The sequence below is a fragment of the Neoarius graeffei genome, chromosome 7, assembly GCF_027579695.1.
Source record: "Neoarius graeffei isolate fNeoGra1 chromosome 7, fNeoGra1.pri, whole genome shotgun sequence".
NCBI lineage: Eukaryota > Metazoa > Chordata > Actinopteri > Siluriformes > Ariidae > Neoarius > Neoarius graeffei.
In genome coordinates this window covers 2204882-2214152 of record NC_083575.1, presented here as the reverse complement: position 1 = coordinate 2214152, position 9271 = coordinate 2204882, and the positions used below count along the sequence as shown (strand labels likewise).

The 9271-nt window shown below is 43.5% G+C and overlaps 1 long non-coding RNA gene across 1 annotated transcript; it reads right to left on the bottom strand.

Annotated features, from left to right (window-relative positions):
* Nucleotides 1–4537: 4537 nt before the first annotated feature.
* LOC132889001 (uncharacterized) lies at nucleotides 4538–6923 on the bottom strand. Its single transcript, XR_009654990.1, has 3 exons — nucleotides 6805–6923; nucleotides 5252–5357; nucleotides 4538–4848 (listed from the first exon to the last, which is right to left on the bottom strand). It is a non-coding gene; the product is annotated as an uncharacterized LOC132889001 (long non-coding RNA).
* Nucleotides 6924–9271: the final 2348 nt, after the last annotated feature.

The following is a 9271-nucleotide window of genomic DNA, read 5'->3' as shown; positions in this document are numbered from 1 at the left end:
GGCAATGTTGCCGAGCAATGTTGCTGGGCAATTGCGTTTTGACTCTTTTCTATTGAGACTGGGCATGAATGGTTTTGATAATCTCTGGCAACTTTTTGAGATAAGCCAATCAGAACGCGAGTATCGAGTCATGTGACCTCCGGTGAGGTTCGGATCAGAAATTTCAAACAAATATGGCGGCCGCTCAGTGTCAGTGGAGTGAAGAGATGGAGAGACTCCTCATCTGTTTTTATGCCGGTAAGTTGTTATTTTAATATTCTATATGGAGGAATTTACCTCACCAAAGCTCTAAAAAACAACAGACAGCTTGATTAAATGGTCACAGCAAAAATTAAGACATCGATTTTTTTTTTTTTTTTAGCTAACTGTAAACTGCCGTTGCTAACTGTTGTTGCCCTGAAAAGTTGCCCTGTGTCTCACCTAGTTGCCCGTTGCCAGCAACTTTGCTTGGCAACATTGCCCAAAAAGTTGCCCCGTGTATCATCACCATCAGAAAGAAGCAATGTTGCCCAGTCTCAATAGAAAAGAGTCAAAACGCAATTGCCCAGCAACATTGCTCGGCAACATTGCCCAAAAAGTTGCCCCGTGTATCATCACCATCAGTGGAGTGAAGAGATGGAGAGACTCCTCATCTGTTTTTACGCCGGTAAGTTGTTATTTTAATATTCTATATGGAGGAATTTACCTCACCAAAGCTCTAAAAAACAACAGACAGCTTGATTAAATGGTCACAGCAAAAATTAAGACATCGATTTTTTTTTTTTAGCTAACTGTAAACTGCCGTTGCTAACTGTTGTTGCCCTGAAAAGTTGCCCTGTGTCTCACCTAGTTGCCCGTTGCCAGCAACTTTGCTCGGCAACATTGCCCAAAAAGTTGCCCCGTGTATCATCACCATAAGTCATCCCTCCCCCTTGCCCTCCTCGATATACTGGAGAGGAGGTCCAAATCCCTTGGAGTGTTTAAAGAAACAGGAATGTCTCTCTCAAATGAATGGTCTCAAACAAAAGTTACATACCGCCACAATGGCCATCGGCAATATCAGTTATCATGTTTGCGGAGCAAAGTTTACAAACATGCAATGTCAAAAAGCCATATGGCAGCAGAAGATTTAACAAAGAAAAAAAAATACAATTGAGGTGTTCATTCAAAAACAGGTAGAAGGGGAAGTAGACAAGACAGCCTCACTGTTTCGAACAGCTTACCATATGGCAAAGAAAAACAGGCCATACGCTGACTATCAAGACCTGGTGGTACTCCAGCAAGTGAATGGCCTTGACATGGGAATCACTCTCCATTCAAGATGCACTGCTAAAAACATAATTGACCACACAGCAGAGCAAATGAGAAAGAAAATAATGAATCACAAACTAACGAAAGACCAGAGGTTTAGCGTTTTAATTGATGAGTCCACAACACTTAGCAAGAAATCAGCACTGGTGGTGTATTTAACATCCACAGTAAATGATGTGCCCACAGCTATATTTCTTGACTTAGTTGAGCTAGAAAGCCAGTCAGCTGAGGATATAACAAAGAACTTACTGCAGTGCCTAAATACTTGGGGACGAGATGAAAATTTCATCAGGGCAAACTTTGTAGCTTTTGCTTGTGATGGTGCAAGTGCAATGCTTGGCAGGAAATCTGGAGTAGCCACCCGTCTAAGACAGATGTATCCAGATCTAATGGTGTGGCATTGCCTCAACCACAGATTGGAGTTGGCTGTAGGTGATACTGTGAAACATGTCAACAATGTAAACCATTTCACATCATTTTTGGACAAAATATACACCCTCTACCACAGGCCACCAAAGAACTGTCGCAAACTGGCTCAGCATGCACAAGAACTTGAGGTAAATGTGCAGAAGATTGGGAGGGTCGATGTTCGATGGGCAGCTAGCAGCTTTAGAACAATTAAGGCTGTATGGAGTTCATACACAGCCTTACATCAGCACTTCAGTGCTGCTGCTATGGATGGAACAAGAGAGGACAATGAGAAGGCTATGTATAGAGGCCTGATGACCAAAATGGAGACCCAGGAATTCCTCTGTGATTTAGGTTTAATGTATGACACATTAGAGGAAATTGCACACCTCTCCCTGAACTTGCAAGAAAGAGGAATGACTCACTAAAGCAGACAAACTTATGAGAAGAACCATTTGCATAATTTCATCCATGATAACCTCCCCAGGGGATAAAAGGCAGGATGCTCTTGCAGCTGCAGAGAGAAAGGAGTTTCATGGCATTCCCTTAACAGCCAATCCTAGGCTGAGACAGATAGACTCAGCAGTGTTCCTTCAGTCTCTTACTGAGAACCTAGAGGACAGGTTGTTCAGCACTGGCTCAAGCAGACACCCTGGCGTGTCAGCTGAGAACACTGCTCAATATACAGACTTGCTGGATCACTTTAATGTTCTCAATCCAGAAAACTGGCCTGTTCCCTTACACGAGCAGTATGGAGAAGCTTGCATAAAGGAACTTGCACATCGCTTCAGACTTGACCCGAGGAAAGTGCTTGAAGGCTTCAGGGATTACAAAGAGGACTCCAGTGTGATACCTCAAAACCTGTCCCCAGTGACCAATATTCTCACCCTGATACCTGTGAGCAATGCAGAATGTGAACGAGGGTTCAGTTGAATGAACATCATTGTGTCTCCCCTGAGGTGTAGGGTGTTGATACAGACAGTGTCATCATTAATGTTTGTGAATCTGAATGGCCCTCCATTGATAAAGTGGAATCCAAATGCGTATGTGAAATCTTGGCTGGTGAAGCACAGAGGAGCTACAGATCCACGGACACGGCCCTGCCCACTAAAATACCCAATAGACAAAGAAGCTCTCTGGGCACTGTTGTGATAAAATTACTCGTAGGGTGGCTACAAATCCTGTAGGTTCAGTGCTGTTATGATTCTTTGTTTTGTTTGAATTGCTGCAGTTCCGTGTTGAGCTACCTAGACATACAAAAGTTAAGATTCTTCCAGTGCCAGATCTAATGATGTGATTTATTTTTCAGAGAGGCCTACTGTTGATATATAATTCAGCCTGTTTCCTATAGACTTTATTTTTCTCTCTTAATTGATTATTGAGATTTAATAAACCTCAACCCTAGTTATTGTCTCTGGTCTCTTGTTTAACAGGGATTTTTAGATTAATGTAGGAATTAAATAGCGGCTGAGCGGAGACCTGAGGGAACCCTTGGTCTCACACACATGCATACACACACTCACATGCACACAGGAATGCACACACACACACATTCCTATGCACACTATGCATACAGTACAGAGAAATGCATGCACACGTGCATACATGCAAAATCAGTTACCTACACACTCTCTATCTCTCTCTCCAACACACACACTTACACATGAGGAAAGAGGCATGCACCACACGTGTATATCTTTGTTGCGTCAGAAAAGTTGTCGCAAAACACTATATGCATCATGGTGTCCCTGCATTCGCCTTTGCTTACATTAAATATGAATCAGCCATTACTGCACCGTGCTCCCCCTGATCACAGAATTTATAGTTTACCCACCTCTTTTTTTACCACTACATCCCTGGTGCCATGTGTCCGACTTACATTTTTATATCTCTTATATTTATTCATCAACATGTACACTGATTTGTGTCAGCACATGTTTTATGTTTGCTGTTATTATGGTGTGCTGTGGTGTAATTTGACAGTGTAATCTTTATATGACCGTGTTTTAGCATGTAGGGGTTCGGTGGCCATTGGGACGTCAGTCCTGTTCCTTTCCCGCCACATTTCATTTGTCATTAATAACTTTTTCTGATTTGTGAGAATGTGGAGAACTCGATAAACTAAACATATGAAAGACACCAAAACCACTACATTTAAATATATATCGAGAATTCATCTCATCTCATCTCATTATCTGTAGCCGCTTTATCCTGTTCTACAGGGTCGCAGGCGAGCTGGAGCCTATCCCAGCTGACTATGGGCGAAAGGCGGGGTACACCCTGGACAAGTCGCCAGGTCATCGCAGGGCTGACACATAGACACAGACAACCATTCACACTCACATTCACACCTACGCTCAATTTAGAGTCACCAGTTAACCTAACCTGCATGTCTTTGGACTGTGGGGGAAACCGGAGCACCCGGAGGAAACCCACGCGGACACGGGGAGAACATGCAAACTCCACACAGAAAGGCCCTCGCCGGCCACGGGGCTTGAACCCAGGACCTTCTTGCTGTGAGGCGACAGCGCTAACCACTACACCACCATGCCACCCCCATATCGAGAATTCTGTTCTAAAAAATATCTAATAAAAAAATCTCACAAACAGGAAGTGGATTTACTGCATATATTAATTTTTATATTAAAATTCAGTGTAAAAATTGCACATAAACTCTTAAAGACATATAAACATGGAAATATAGTCCATGTGATGCGTTGATTAAAATGCCATTGTGTCGTTTCAGTTCCCACAGTTATTCAGACGCTCAGAAACATTCCAGTTCAGTGAATTTAGTTTTTAAAAAATATTTCATCAATTAATGCTGTTTTTAAATCTCTTTTCTATTTAAAGTTCTCGTCCTCTCTGATCTGTCTGTGTTTAAACACTGAGAACATTATTTGACTTTGCCTCCTCTTTGGGATCAGTGATGGTGTTTAATGATGGTGTTGTGTCCTGATTCTCCTCGACACTGGCAGCAGGTGGGAGTTCTGAGAAGAAATTAAAATGAATATCCAGAGATCTTCTCCTGATGGTCATCTGAGGTTCCTTTTCTGGACCTTGAGGATCTTCAGACTCTCTTGGATCTTCTGGACCTTGAGGATCTTCACCTTGACCCATGTTGGACCTGTCTGGCCTGTGACGACCCATCTGTACAGTGAGGACCAACACCACGTCACACACAGTTAAATTAGTGGAACACAAACCAGTGTGTCAGAGTGAGGCGATGAAATATTTATTCACCAAAATCCACTAAAATCTTCCTGAATTCACAGAAATGAAGGAACTGAAATGCTGCTCTACCTTCAGGAACAGATTTGTGGAAACGCAGCACTCGCTACGCCGTTACAAATAAAGATTGTTTACAGCGATACTGTACCGATTAAAAATAAAGCTTTGGATCAACTATAAACTCAAGCTCAGGTTTTGCTGTCAGCTTTCTGAGTGATGCCACCTGCAGGCAGAACCACGTCACTCCAGCATTAATGCTGTAAATACACTGAATGAGAGTTTCTCCTCCAATAAAAAGCAGTTTTAATCACATGGGCATTACCTTCTTCTTCTCGGATCTCAGCTGGAGTTGACTGTTTACTGCAGATTTTGTTGGCGACCTCAGGAGAGCGACCCAGGGTGGACGCTGAGGAACATCTACGTTATGGCTGTTAACAGGAACACAAGGTTATAAACCGACTGCAAATAAAAATCAAGCTGTTCAATCGAGTTTTTAGGCTCAATATTTGAAAACATTATAAACAGTTTTGGGTCTTTAAGATGATTAACGGTGTCACAGTGAAATAAAATAAAAATCATTTCCATATTTATGGGATGAAATGATTCCTCAGTTCTTTGTGAAAGCAGCAGGAAGAGTGAAAGAGCTCCTGAAAAGCTTTTAAACCTGGCTGGAAAACTCTGTGAAAAAGAATTTGGGATGAAAAATTTGCAGAAAGGGCGGCACGGTGGTGTAGTGGTTAGCGCTGTCGCCTCACAGCAAGAAGGTCCTGGGTTCGAGCCCCATGGCCGGCGAGGGCCTTTCTGTGTGGAGTTTGCATGTTCTCCCCGTGTCCGCGTGGGTTTCCTCCGGGTGCTCCGGTTTCCCCCACAGTCCAAAGACATGCAGGTTAGGTTAACTGGTGACTCTAAATTGAGCGTAGGTGTGAATGTGAGTGTGAATGGTTGTCTGTGTCTATGTGTCAGCCCTGTGATGACCTGGCGACTTGTCCAGGGTGAACCCCGCCTTTCGCCCGTAGTCAGCTGGGATAGGATCCAGCTCGCCTGCGACCCTGTAGAACAGGATAAAGCGGCTACAGATAATGAGATGAGATGAACTTGCAGAAAGGTTTCAAGGCAAGACATGATGTTTCTTGATGCTCATGTTGTATTTTCAGATACAAAAATTTCTCAACTGAAATAAAAGAATGTATTTTTGTCTTTTGTTTATTTAAATGTTTTCATTTAACAAATTTTACAATGTGAGTGACTTTAGCTGAAGATGCTCAGTGGAGTAATTGGAGCATTTGATATTACAAATGATTTGGAGTTAAATCAGTGTGGGATTTTAGTGTGTGGAGTTTAAAACAACAATTCGAGCCCTTCAAGCGTTTAAGTTTAATTCACTCAAGTTTTTCTTCAACATTAATTCATTTTTTTAAGGCAGCTGGATTCCTCAAATTTTTTAAGTCCATTCAAATTATCTGGGCTTACACACACACACACACACACACACACAGAGCGAGAGAGACACACACAGAGAGACACACACACACACACACACACACAGAGAGACACACACACACACACAGAGACAGAGACACACACACAGAGAGACACACGCACACACACACACACACACACACACACACACATAGAGAGAGAGACACACACACACAGAGACAGAGACACACACACACACACACACACACACAGAGACACACACACACACACAAAGAGAGGGAGAGTCATCGTGTAAAATGGAAAATATAATTCCCTAAAAAATAAAATATTGCAGTAATATGATGAGAATATAATGTAATGTTCAGATGAAACACTTCTGCTCTTTATTTCAGTCACAGTGCAGTAAAATTAGATGTGAAAGAAAAGATCACTTACTGTAAAGGAGAGTGCAGAGAGACAGACAGGAGGAGGAACAGAGCAGCTCCAGATCTGCAGGGGAGAGACGGTTACTGGACTTTCACTTCATTCCCGCATTTTTCCCTCTAATGAATGGTGGGGGAGACGCGGGGGGAGGGGGGCGTTGTCAGGTCTCGCGAGAGAAACAAGAACAAAAGGCGTGATTTGGCTGTTAAACTGCGCGCGCATGTGAGATCCGGGGGGTGGTAAACTGTACCTGCTGGTGTCACGAGCTGAACCGGATCAGCACAATAGACGAGTGTCCTTTTGGAGCAGACTGGGTTTGACTGGGTTTGACTGGCTGGAGTGCAGAGGAGAGGTTTGAGGAGCTGAGGTCGGGAGTCAGACACCAGCTGGAGGTGTTGAGTGAGAGTGAAATGGAGGAGGAATCTCAGGGTCCAGGAGGTGGACGTGTAGGGGGAAGAAGGAGAAAGAGAAGGGGGAAGTGGTGATGGTGGTGTAGGGGAAGAAAGAGGAGGGGAAGTGGTGATGGTGATGGTGGTGAAAGCCTAGTTAGTAAAGGTAGAAGAATTGAGGAAAGAGAACAAAGTTTTGGTGACATTTAATGCGGATATCTCTCAACACAGAGATGCCAATCACTATGATTCGTGCGTAGTCACTATGTTTTTGACAGTAGCACTACGAAGCTACGACCGTTTATTCAGTTTATATGGGATTCATACGATTTTAGCATGGATGCGGTTTGAAACGCGTGAATCTATAAGGGTTCACAATATTTTGCCGGTGTTCGGTACATTTTGAGGCCAATTATCGCTTGATAATTCAATATTTTGGCTGTATTTATGGTCAAAGTTTGCTTCAATGGCTGCCGCCATCTTTGTTGACAAGCGTTCTGCACATGCACGAATTAATTATCGATGCCGCGATGGAATGTCGAGCAGCCCATGTCACTCGGTATTGAGGGGCTGTCGGGGTGTTGTAACCTCACAAACATGCTACTAAAGAAACACTGCTGGAACTGAAACAGTCATCTTCTGAAGTAAATCAATCAGAACTGAATAAGTAATCTGACTTGATATTGATGAGATTAAAGTGAAAGGAAGTTGATAAAAATTAAAAGTAATCAAAGTGACTTGGGGGCGGCGCGGTGGTGTAGTGGTTAGCGCTGTCGCCTCCCAGCAAGAAGGTCCGGGTTCGAGCCCCGTGGCCGGCGAGGGCCTTTCTGTGCGGAGTTTGCATGTTCTCCCCGTGTCCGCGTGGGTTTCCTCCGGGTGCTCCGGTTTCCCCCACAGTCCAAAGACATGCAGGTTAGGTTAACTGGTGACTCTAAATTGAGCGTAGGTGTGAATGTGAGTGTGAATGGTTGTCTGTGTCTATGTGTCAGCCCTGTGATGACCTGGCAGCTTGTCCAGGGTGAACCCCGCCTTTCGCCCGTAGTCAGCTGGGATAGGATCCAGCTCGCCTGCGACCCTGTAGAAGGATAAAGCGGCTAGAGATAATGAGAAAGTGACTTGACATTAATCATGGGAATAAAAAGGAAATAGACATGTTCCAGTACAACTATTTGAGTATTTGCTAATTGAGTGTTCCAGTATGTTATCTATAAATATTGATGGTATGTAATCTGCATTTGTGTAGTAAAGTTAAGAAAATAATATTCACTGTTGGAAAGCAAATTTCCAAAAGTTTCTCGGGGGGCTTACAGCGCCCCCCCCCCCAACCCCCAGCTGGATTGGACTCACTACGCGCCCTGCAGGCGATCCGCTCGTATGCATGTGTAACTACACATTGATTTCACAAAAGGTTGGCGTCTCTGCAATGGAGAACACACAGGGCTTGAGAAAGAGCAGAGCTACTTATTAACAGAAGAGGATATGAAACATGGAAAGTCATGACTGATGCGGAACTGAAACTAGACACAAGGAATAATGCTCTTGCTCATGTTAGCCATGTTAGCATGGGGGTGCTGGTCAGAGTGGACTCAGGGATCTGTAGGTTCGAGGTGGCCAGAGGAAGGCTGAAGTCAGCAGGCACGAGAAGCGCAGCAGCAGGGTGAGAGAGTGGCCCACATCGCCACCCATCAGAAGAAAAATGGTGGAGGAGAGCCAGTTGTGACCAGGACAACCACCCTGCAGATAAGCTCATGCGGCAAGGGTCAAGGAAGAGTCATCACAGCTCCTTATTCCTCCATGATGACTTACTCCTTATCTAAATGTATAATACATGCTAAAGACTACCAAAGACAACTCCATGAACAACATTGGTTTCATACATTATGTTCATTTTGTAGCTTTCCCCCCTATATTGTAGCAGTTACATGGCCCTGATCCTCATATTCATTAATTTTCTGTAAATATTTCTATACTGTCAATTCTAAACATGCTCTGAAAAGCAATTAAGGGGTCCAAGCAGATTTCAATGGATTGTCGGAATGTAAAAGTTATCATTTGATGTTGTGTATTGATCACACATTTTTAACACCATG